At 40.9% G+C, this 12,577-nt stretch overlaps 1 protein-coding gene across 3 annotated transcripts in view; it reads left to right on the top strand.

The window, feature by feature from the left end:
• The first annotated feature begins 2,690 nt into the window (after positions 1–2,690).
• The window catches only part of LOC111601116 (collagen alpha-1(XV) chain), a 58,201-nt gene continuing 48,314 nt past the window's right edge, over positions 2,691–12,577 (top strand). For all 3 annotated transcript variants that reach the window (XM_023317566.2, XM_023317565.2, XM_023317564.2), the window contains exons 1-2: positions 2,691–2,768; positions 3,358–3,637. The gene's annotated coding sequence lies outside the window, so the exon portion shown is untranslated. The remainder of the gene's footprint in view (positions 2,769–3,357; positions 3,638–12,577) is intronic.

Genomic DNA, 12,577 nt, shown 5'->3' with positions numbered 1-12,577 from the left:
ATGTTATAAAAAGTTACATAGATGGCGTCCTGCAAAGTCGCTCAGTAATCTTGCCATCTAGTGTAATTCTCATTAAAAATACTGAGAATAGTAATATTAAAAATCTCACTAGGTGCCGTTGTGTAACGAATAGTCATGCCAACAGAGGTCTTTTATGAATTCGCCTGGTTTAAAAATTAACTAAATGGGGAATTCTTATTTTGATTGTCATAAAGTGTTCTCAGTATTTCCATACGAATCGCAAGATGGCGCTAACGTACAATCACAAGTGCTGCCACACTGTTGGAGAACGTTAGCCGATTAAGCGTGGAAGATTTAAGATAAAATTCTAATATTTAGCATTTAAGTATTTAAAACTCAAATTTGGCTTTTGTTAAGCGTTTTTCATGAATATTATTTAAATTTTATTTGACTACTTAACAAGCAGCTTGGACCACAAAATTAAACTAGATCATTAAAAATCGGTTTGCATTTGATTATGGATCAGGTTTAATTTCGATGCCTAATGAAGATGAAAGCGTAAAAAACAATACGCAAGCAAATATTGATACACTGCATCATGGAATTGTTTATTTCTTTAAATTGAGCTATTAACACAATCGCAATTGTGCTTGGCTTAAATCGCAGCCGAGGCTTAGCTGCTAATTGAATGGGCAAAAGCGCGGACAGCATTGCAATATTTCTATTTGTTATTGTTTGCTCAACTCGTCTTTATGCAAATCAGGCAGAAAATGTTTGAATTTAGCGCCAAGAGGGGCGGAGCGGGCCGATGAAACAAGTTTTAGCTTACATTGGCGACGGCTGTGTTTCACTTTTGGCTTTTGTGCTTAGGTTCGAGCTCAGGCCACGGCCTAAGCTGAGTTGCTTATGGTATTCATATGGCGTTTGTTTGATCTCATTTTATTAGCTTTGTCTTTTTATCTCTATGCAATTCCAGTCAAGCAACAGGTGCGCTTTCTGTACTCTGCAGATAAAGGCCAAAATTTGTGGTCAATTCACGAGGAGACAAGTGCGCATACATAATTAAGCAGCGCGTGTGAAAAAATGCAGAATAACCAATGCGAGGCCAATCCGAGTGACTATTAAACAGATTACATGGCTGGCACTGAAAACCGTTTAAGCCCGACGACATTCGCGATAACAACAACCAGTCGAGAGTGCAATCAGACGGCGGACAACAGGGCGCAGCCAACAGGAGCTGCAATAACACAGCAACCAGACAAACACATGAATACCCATGCGGCAAGCGGCAGCCCTAACAGAGAGAGAAAGAGAGAGAGAGAGAGAGGTGGGATGGAGAGAGGAAGCCAGAGTGGAACTCCCCGCAACTTGTTCAGTGTGGACGCACATGCTTGTTTAAACGATTGGCAGCCGGCAAACAAACCATTGGCCGACACAGACACCGGCTCAAATATGACAACGGGCGCAGCAGCCACTGCAACAAGCAAGTGAACAACAGGCGAACCTATTCTATACAGCTGCTCGACTTGCAGATGCCGTGCAGCAACACTGCTGCTGTTAGTTTCCACATTTATCTTTATATGGTTTAAGCTTTGGCTGCTTATCAGATTAATAGATACTCCGTAGTTTCTGAAATGTATATTACTTATGTCTATGTGCCCTTGTCAATATGCCCTTGTTATACACTTCGCTTGGTTGCAGGGTATAATAACGCGGGTTCACGATAAAAGAGGCGCTCTTAAAAATAAAGTTTGCCTGCTGTACGTATACGTAATGTCGTGTTGATAACGCATGCAACATTCCCAAGCATACACGCATATGCACGCACACATGCACATAAACTTACGCGCTTACAGTGGCCGGCAAAGTTACGCATACGGCACGTGTGATGCAGTCGTTGCTGCTGGCGTCAACGCCGACGTCGACGACGACGCTAGTCATTTGCCGGCTTACGCTTATTCAAACATTATCTCTCTCTCTCTCTCTCTTCCGCTGTTACTCTATCTCTTGCTCTCTTTTCGCTTATTCTGCCGGCTGGCGTCAACAACTTGTATGAATGTGTTTTCTATTTTCCGGCATTTTTGCCTTTTAACGCCAGTGTCTATGCAAGGGCCTACCCTTAGGTCCGCCCCCTACTGGCTGCTGCTTTGTTTTTGCAATTTGTATCAACTGCTTTTCAAATTATTTATAGAATTTGAAATGAAGCACAGGTGCGCCGGTTATGGTCTATATGTGCACACACACACGCACACATACATCTATGTATATATAATCAGATAGTAAAATGTAGTTGTTGTGCCTCAAAAATTATGCTCAGCTTTATTGGTAGCCAGTTTTGTATAAATATTTAAAACAACATGCGAGGCACCTGTGGGATCGACCCAACTGTGCACAAGTTGTTAAGTAGTTGAAGCACCTTCCCCAAAGTACAAATTGGATCTCATTTCAAGTCAGCGACATTATCTCTAACGGAGTAAATGGTTAGGAGTTGTCAGGCCTCTTCGAGCTCTGCCCAACTATTTCTCTTAATCACGCGCACACATACCTATTCATATCAATACAATTATTTCAAATATTTGCATATATTTATGTTGTATTCAAAAAACTCAACTGAGAAAACGTCGAGTATCCAACTTCGAACGCCGACGTTGGCGTCCGCGTCGGCGTCAGCGTCGCTGCTTGTTGGGCCTGGTCGACGCTGGCGCTCGCCTGCCTCAGTCAGTCTGTGTTGTGAAGTTCAGCCGGCTGGTCGCTTCGTCGTAGGCGGCATACACTGAACGCGAGCATTGTGCCAACGGCTTTTACGCGTGCGTTCCTTAATATATTTTTGGTGTTTCTTCTTTGTCTTGTTCCGTTATTCGCGTTGTTAATACGAACGTAGCTAAAAAAAAGAAAACAAGAGAAAAAATACAAAATTAAGCATAATATTTTAATTTTCGTTTTCATTTCAATAGTTGCAGTCTGTGTGTGTGCGTGTGTGTGTGTGTGTGTGTGTAAGTGTGCCTGTGTCTGTGACTGTTTTTTCATGTCTGCTATTTCTTGCCGGCTGTTGCGGATTGTTGTTGTCCGTTAGTTTGCGCTACTTTACTTTGTGTATTGTTGCGCTGCTCTTTGTACCAATATATTGTCCTCTTCAATTGTTGCATCTTTTCTAACGCTTGTGACAAGTGGGGAAATCTGTTGTTTTAGTTCTGCAATAAAATGCATAAATTATATGTTTTACTTCAATGAACCAACTGTCAATGCCATTTCCGTGAACTGTTGCAACGATCGCAATGTGTGCACGAGTGTGCCAGCATGTCTGTGTGTGTGTGTGTGTCAAGTGTCGCATTCGCTTGTGAAATATATGAAGGCCGCCAAAGCTTTTTATCATTTAATCATTTTGTCGATTCGCAGCATCGACTGCCATGTGAAGTGAACTAAAGCCAATTCTTAATGCGAAATAAAACAAATATTTGTTAAATGCAAATATATGTGTATTTAAAGTAATCAAATTCAAGTCAACACACAGACATTGTCCACGTCAAGCTAACGACAGCGACATCCGCATTTAGCTCTTGGAAATCGGAAGTTGCTGCTGCTGCCCAAAACTATGCAGCATTAGCCTCAGCGCCAGAGACTACGAGCTGTCCACACGTTCATAAAAACCTATATACGTACATATATCGAGGCTGAGGTAAGTCAACAGATCGATCAGTCGACTATACATTATACATTACCTACGTAAGGAATTTTTGGTCACATAACTGAGCTCATAAACGTATTACGCAAGTATCAAAAAAGCACTTGAAGTCAGATCACAAATCGGTTTACGATCCATTTATATATTCACATATTTATATTCCTCAATTGTCTTCGACTTTGTCTGCGATAATTGATATTTACCTACTAAATACTGTGCGCAGATTTTATTTTCTTTGCTCATGCAGAAATAAATATGGCAGCAGCTGCAGCATCTTTAGCTGATTTCGCACGCTCCTATCAATCCATTCATTCGTTCATTCATGGCAACTGACTGTGTGTGTGTGTGTGTGTATGTATGTGGATAGATAGGGAAGGGCAGCATCAGCAGAGAGCCAAAGACAAACAAAATATTGTGAGCGACAACGAGTTGAAAACAAATTATGCATATATGCGCGGCTTATTTAAAAGTACATATTTGCATATGAATGCTGCTAAACGATACAGCCCTAATATACCCTGTATAGACCGCAAGTCACCTCAATGAGTAACTGCCCCATCATTGTGTCTGCTCATTATTCACTGACTCCGCTTGCTTGACAAGTCTGCCAATCACATTTTTATTAAATTGATTTCTTTAATTTCCTGCGAAATGTGTTGACTGCAGGCACAGCATATACCCCTTGTCAGGCCTGTGCACGTAGAGGGTATAGGGGAACTAGCCTATCGGAAGCGAGTGCGACGGATGCTCGTAACTGTGACTTTACGAAATCTAAAACGATTTACTATATACACAACTATATTTTTCTTGTTTGCATATGAATATCTCTCTGCTGTTGTTGTTTTAATGTGCCAATTGCTTGCTGTTTTCGGTTTCTCTTCGATCTGCAGTTAAAGTTTCGCATGTTGTATTTTTGACTTGACTCTATCTATCAGCTTTTTGCCAAGCCGTCGCACCTTTCAGCAGCAACAGCAGCAGCAGCTACTAAAGACACTCAATAAACACAGCTCGACTTATTATTGTTGCCTACGAAGTTTAAGTGTCATTCATAGACATCGATTTAGCATAATTCTTCACATGTATATATATATATATATATATATATATATATATATATATATATATATATATATATATATATATATATATATATATATATATACACAAATATATTGGTTTATGGCTGTCTCGCTTTACGGCCAAAACGATTATTAGTCTATGCACAGCGTACAAAATTATCTTGTTTAACTGTTTGTAATTAAAAACTAAGAGTCAACTGGCTGCCGAAGCTGAAATACCCTTGCAGGCATTTAAAGATGGGCAAAATATGTATGCATATTTATTTGCCATGTGGCCACACACACATACACACACATATATATATATATATATATATATATATTCATATGATAAATTAGCAGCATAGAAAATGCTGAGCTTCTGCAAGGTATTTTGAAAAGCAGCAAAGCACCAGCTTCATGAGTTAGGAATCGAATCAGTCTACGCTGCATATATTACTCATATATGTACATAGATGTGTTTGATGATCAAATGATGAATATATATGTATAATATATATCTGTCATACAATGAGTACGAATATCGTAGAACTCTTCTAAGGTCATACTTCAGCTTTAATAGCACCTACACACCTTTTGCAGTGGTATATTTTTGTGGCTTGAACCTAATTCTAAAAAAGGTTACAAAATTATAGTGTTATGTTTATATTTTTTAGCGATGTAATGGTTTTTTGTTCCCTTGCAATTTACACTAGCCGAATCTAGTTTTCGTAGCACACCTGTTAAACAACTTGTCCCGCGGCTATATTTTTGCGATGCGGGCCTCAGTTTACTCATTTTAATTAAAAATGATTTTTTCGCTGACAGCGGACTGGAGTAGGGATAGGGAAGCAGGTCAACTTTTCAAAAAATGTCCGTACAGCAGTTGTGACTCCTGCACATATTTGTGTATCTGTGTGACATGCATAACAATTTGGGCCATTGTGGCAGCCACTGCTGTGGCTGTTGTTGTTGCTGCTGCTGCTGCTGATGTTTCGCCTAATTCGCTGGCAGCCAGCAGCATTTGTAAAACAAACGTACTTTGATGTAAGACACATAGAACATCTGTATGCTGAGTCGAAACAAAGACAACAGCCACGACCAAATTAGTTGGATGTGCCAGGAGGCGTCTTCGGGCCAGACCAGCTATTGAAGCGGAAACAAACTGTGTGCCCATTCAAAGGGTGTTACGACTCACAGCAAGTATCCGACGCGTTCTCAACTGGGGCTACGTGCTCTCCTGTTAGTTGAGCGTCGTTGAAGCTCATAATGATTAAAAATATTAATCAAGCAGCCATAAAGAGTGAGAGAGAGTGAGAGATGCCACTGCTCGTTTTATTAACATTTGGAACTAGGCGTGATTGTGAGTCAGCCAGAGATTCTGTGAAGTGAGCAATTCGCGTTCATTGAAAGTGAAAATATACAATTATAATTTACATTCAAATTGCTGCTGCAGTCGCTTTACATGCGATTTGCCTTCGATGACACTTGGCTAAATGCTGTCACGGCTCGCCGACGGGACGTGGTGGGGCGCTGACTCAGCCGAAAGTGACGACAGCAACGGCAACAACAAGATGTTGTAATAGACATGGCGCGCGCCTAGAACCGAACAAGCTCTCAATTGGGTCACTCTTCTGAATGAACTGTGGCCGGGAGTCGCACTTGCGAAATATTTAAATGAGGAACATGCGCGTGGCCGACCAGTGGCTAAGCAAATTGGACAACTTGTTGCTTGGCTTTGACGAGCGCCCGCTTACAAATCCAATTGATTGCGCGTACACAAATCCACAGACAGACTCTGTGAGTGTGTGCTCCCCCCTCGTCCCTCTGCTGCTAATGCAATCAATATGCACGATGTTAGCTCCTCCATCCGCAAGCTAGTAGCACGAGGCGGTGCCAATAAACTGCCGGCTCAGCGTTAAAAGTGCCTCTGTAAAATATAGTTTAATATGAGCCCAAGTGCATGGCAGAATAACAGGTTCGATAAATGAGCACTCAACCACTGAACCACTCCACCACCACCACCACCATGAAGACGGAATAAAGCGCCCTGACATTGTTTACATAAATATATTATGCGCATAATTGTAGAGCTTTAGTCTCGGTATTATGCAAAAAGACGAAGCGTGAGTTATTTGTTAGAGGGCGTATAGGAACTTTGATTAGGCTCTACGCCTATAGGTCAAGTATAATCTGCATATTGGGCTCATAACAATTTCTCTTTCCCACGATTACTTGGGAGCTCGAGTTGGTGATCTGTTACTAAACGACTTAGATAAGAGCTAACAGATTAGATAAGAGTTGTACCCGACCTAACAAAAAACTATACACTCTCTTTAATTGAGTCTTAAAAATATATATATATGAAGTATATAGAGAAAACCCAACAATAGAAATATATTTTACATGACAACTACAAAGTATTATAGTATATATATATATATAGCGACACTTGGCTAAGGGTATGAGCAACACATGTAGTTATGAAAATAGTATATGACCAATCTATATGTACTGGAATGTGAGGCCACTTATAGTGGGGGTTGGGATTCCGTCATGATTTGACCTTCATGCAAAAAGCGAGTGCGTATGCGTATTCCGTCTCCATTCCATTCCTTGTGCCGTCTGGGGGCATTGTATATGGGCGCATCGTAATGGAATACATATGCGTGCGCAGCTGCTAGTAGTGAACGGAATCTTGGTCATATTGTAAATAACTGAACATTTACACATGAACGACTACTTTTGGCTGTTTATGCTGCTGCACTTGGCATTGCCCCATGTCCCCTGCTCCGCGGGGCTGCCCACGCAGCTTTTGCACTCCTTTGTTGTGGCTCGAACAATGGGCATTGTCTCAGGAGACGAATCTGAAGGCCTATGCGTACAACGTACTGTCAGCAATAAGGCAAAACAAGAACAAAAACAAAATGAAATATCAAAACAACGATAAACAATTATTTTATGCCGTTTATAATATTCAGCTTATTTCTCAGATAGTCAATTTCTGGTCTGTCTGTCAGCTGTCGCCCGAGTGTCTTTTAATTGCCCTTGCAAAAGTCTTAATAATAGAGATTTGTTATATTTATGCATAACGTTTAGCGCCGTCACCTGAGCAGGCGCCTCTGATTGGCCCGCCCACCTCTCGATACACGTTTGATAATTGTCGTTGTTAGCGGCAGTTGCTTTGAGCGCATGTCCAAGCCGTTCAACAGTCTCAGCCAGAGCGAATTTCGGCGCTTATCTGGTTTGTTGAATCGCAAGACAATTAGCCAAATGAGTTGGCATCGATTGGGACCGGCTCTGTCCACTAGTCACTGGCTGCTGGCTGCTGGCTGCTTGCTGCTTGCTGCTGGCTACTGGCTGCTGTTACCCGTGCCAAAGCCTAATTAATTGTCATGCATTGTTTGCTTTCCGTCTGGCGCCTTTGATTTGGCGGCATTCCAACTTGGCACACAGATCGACAATCGATATAGCCCGATTCGATGGCGTTTGATAAGCCTGCATGAAGCCAGTAGCTACATATGAATTCGTAAACTGAATAAACTGCATTTATATTTATATATATTTATATATAAATACGCTCACATTTGTGTGGTTTTAGTTATTTTGTGTAAATTGTCATAAATCTTTGCATGAGTTTTAATGTTGCAATGCGTCCATTGAAAACATGCGAACCGACTTGTGGCTCAGCTGCTGGCGATTGTGGTTGTCCTCCAGCTGTGGGGCTTGCTCTGCAGCCAGTTGCAATTTATGCGAGTTATGCAAACTCATTTATTGGACATCAATTTGACGTAATGGGAATTAGTGCATATACATAAATACATATTCTACACAGTGAATTTGTGGACCAAACTTGTTTTTCTGCGCAGGGACTGTATTTACAGTGTCAGCGAGTCATTAAAGTCGAGTTATCAAAGTCGTAAAATGGGCAATGAATCACTTTGAGCGACTGAGAAAATGATGTTGTTTGGCTTAGTGGAAATTTGATAGAGCTAATATAGCCAAAAGACATTTGCAACTGATGCAATGCAGTGAGTACATACTTTATATGTAGACCATAAAAAGCAAATATAAACTTGCTATAGATATCGACTTGTGGCAATATAAAAACATCTTAAAGTCTTAAAAAGTATTTCTCTTTCTTCTTCAGGTATTTTTTTATTGCTGCCATTATTATCAATATAATATATTTTTCTATATTAAATTATTTTTCACTGATTTCTGATTTCCTTTCCTGCTTTTCTTCTCTCTCTCTCTCTCTCTCTCTCTTAAGTTATTTTTCTCGTTCATTCTACCTCAGTTTTTTACTCTCTTCCATCTCATTGTGCCACATTTGACACTGCCACGTCTCAGTCACTCTCGCTTCTGTGAGATTCGCTTGGCACCTGCAAGAGTTCACTTCTAAAACTAACTAACTAAAATTTCTTTGTATTTTAATATATATATATAAATGTTGCTATATATTTGATGAGCTTTCGTATGATCTGCAGCTGACCAGAATTTTGTGTACTAACGAAAATAGCACTGTGAGACGTTCTGGAAGGGGTGGAATGATTCTTCTTAATCATATGCTTGTCGTAAATTCCAGTTTATTGCAAGACTTACATAATACTTACTATATGTATACACACATCTTATGCTTGGCTGCAAACCAAACGCCTTCTGCAGACAATATGCTCGGGGAGCTTTTAAGTGCCAGCCGCTTCGAGTTGTCTGCTTATCACATAAATTATAAAGTTGCGTATAAAAATATATACGTATGCATAAATGTGTGTGTGTATCAATTTGAATAAAGAATAAAAATAATCTCTGAGCAGCGAACAATAATGAGTATTAAATCATTTCTATTGTAATCTACGTATTTGTTTCATTAAGTATTTACATGTAATGTATATATGCAAACAGACTGTGAGTGACTTTGCTTGTGACAATGAACTAAATTCAATTATTCAGCTCAGACAATATTCAAGTAAACTCAAATTTTTGTTAGATCACGTCATTATCTCCCTGGCGCCACTTGTTTTTTTTTCTTTCGTTTCAACCAGCTTTGGGAGGCAGCAACATTCGTGCTTCAATTTCAATTAAGCTCCGATGAACGTGGAAAACCCTCGACTAACTTATTGGCTCATTGACATAACGCTGCCACTCGAATATCGTGTATGTGACTTATCGGTGCCCATCGGGAAATAACTTCCGTTTCCTGCTTGGCTAACTCTCAGCTCTTGGCTGTCTCTCTAGTCTCGACTCGCACATGAACGGTCGCCAACTAGGTGCTTGACCTTTGAAGCAGGACTCGCATCCCACTGATTATTAATGAAAGTCCTTAGGCGCTGGTTGGGGAACTATACATTGATTTTGCCAGCGGCCGTGCCTTTGCCCGTGCCCGTGCCCGTGCCCGTGCCCGTGCTAGCAATCAGAATCATCAGCCAAATGAGTATTAACTTCCGTCGTCTCTGGCAGGAGCTAATACAATTTTTGTGCCTGTCCACCTCGATGACAGGCATTGATTGGCAATCAACTTCAGTCAAATGAGTTTCCCTTCAACTGGTCCGGTTTCATTTCGATTCGCTTTGCTCGTCACGAGGCGCCTTCGGTCTATGCAAGCAGCTGCAGCCGCACTGATAACAGTCCAAAAACCGCAGCCGCTCCATAAATACGCAATTCCTGCTATCCATAATATACCCATCCACCATAGGGCCTCCGGCAACATAGTGTCTGCTGTATACATATCGGCTGCATGTGCTGACTGAAGTTATATCTTTGAGGTAGTAGTCACGTCCTCTGCTAACTTTAATTCTTTACTTTGTTGTGGAACATGGTTAGAGGGTATTTTCTATTCGGTAAACAGATGACTTAGCCAGTAGCCTGTAGCCAGTAGCTTGAAAGCAGTCCAGCGTAATGTCTCAGTCATAATTTGAACTAAGTGCTTTATAGCTTACACATTTCAGTAGATAGCATGTTCTTTTGGTCTTTAAGAAATATGTATCCAAATCGAATCAAAAATAAACCTGTCGCAAGCTAATTTAATCTATATACGGCGACGTATATGAAATGGAAGCTATTTTTAATGGGTCGCGTGCATTTAGCTTCCATAATTTTACATGGAATATGCGGAGGCGCGGAATGCTTAGGAATATATTTGGACATTTGAACGCCATCCCGTAAGCAGAAATGTGGAATTGGTCGCGAACATTTAATGAACTTTTGCCCCATTTCACGTCACAAATCGCCATGCTGGCTGACTGCCAGACATCATAGCCACTACTCAAGTGTATCTCAGTTCCAGGCACGCAGCTCGCAGCACGAAGCACGCAGCACGCAGTGTTGTCCACTCATTAGCGGAAAAGGCCTGCGCCTCAGGCTAACCTTGAATTGATGTACAAATTGGAGTCCTGCAAAGTCAACGCACTCGATGACTGCAGTGAATGAGTGAGGGAGGTAGAGTTCAGCTACCCGAAATTGCCTGATCAGCAGCGGGTTAAAGAGTAGCAGCCAAAATATAATCCAACAGGCAGCAGGCAGCAGCCAATTGGCAAGCGAAACGGCCGACAAGACAAAGAGCGCTATAAATATCCCGAAGACAGATTTTAATGACAGCAATAAAGAATACGATGATGACTCGGCACACCCCATTCATCAACATCGATGCGATGGGATGAGCGAGCTGCCATCGCATCCCCATGACCATATTAATGCCATTCTGATCACTCATTGAACTTCTTTAGCAGTTGTAGCTCGTTGCGACAACGTGTTGCACATGGCTGCCGACGAGCGGCGAGCGGCTGAGGACGACGCCCACAGCTCTAAGTGCAATATGAGTAGCACTCGACGCTTGAAGATTATTTAAATCGCTGCTGGCAACAGGCTGGCAATACGTTTGGTGGCAGCTGTTGCAACTGAAAAAGGGAAACTGGGCACGAGGCGCACGCACACCCATACATATTTGGCGGCCAATGTGGCTGCTGCACGAAAGCTGGGGAGCTGCTGATGTTAATTACCGAAACACAGCCGCAACACTCGCGACTGGTTGCGGTATGGTCTGACCATCTAGACTGGCAACCGGCTAGGCAAATCGCTTTGTGCCATTTTTGGCTCATGTTTATAACTTGATTTTGTTGGGCTATTTGCGCGGCGGCAGTTTCTATGTCATTCCCTGTGTACACACTGAGTATGCGAGTTTTTTATTGTAGCTGGATAAATTGACGTCTTATTTAGTTTCTATGCAGCTAAAAGTGAATTCAGGGCGCCATTTCAAGACGATTAACCCAGTTGCAAATATGGCAAATAACTAAACATGAAATATGCGATGACATATAGAACTTCAAAGATAATTTATGCTAATAAGTCTGCATTGAGTTGTTAAAATAAACACACACCAAGTGCATATAGAAAGTAGTGTCAAAAATAATTACAAGTGTAAAATAAATGGAATCCAAGGCGAGGCGTGCGCTGTAACCTATAATTGGCTAAAATGCTATTTTCTTTGAATTTTATTGGACTTGTTAAACCACACAGAATGACTAGTTTCTAGGAAACAATAATGAATAAGTGTTCCACAAAATAAAAAAATGTTTGAAATATATTCAAAAATAAGCAAAGTAATTGATACTACAAATAACTGATGGGTAGTTTTAATTACTTTTCGATCTTAAATTTTCAATTTAATGCTTTTCTTTTTGTGTTTTTCTTTTGAGCATATGGAAATGTGTCTGCCACACAAGCAAAGACTATGAGATCATCTCTTGAGACTCTATTTGCCAGGCCAGCTACTATAGTTTATCTTTATGTTTGCGAGCGCCTTAACATGGCTTTAATTATTTATTTACATTTTCGTTATCAAGCTCAACCTCTGCTTAGCTTAGCAGATTCAAACTTG

Source organism: Drosophila hydei, unplaced genomic scaffold (genome assembly GCF_003285905.1).
Source record: "Drosophila hydei strain 15085-1641.00,03,60 unplaced genomic scaffold, DhydRS2 tig00008135-arrow-pilon, whole genome shotgun sequence".
In the NCBI taxonomy this organism is placed as follows: domain Eukaryota; kingdom Metazoa; phylum Arthropoda; class Insecta; order Diptera; family Drosophilidae; genus Drosophila; species Drosophila hydei.
This window is presented reverse-complemented; position numbering and strand designations above follow the sequence as displayed.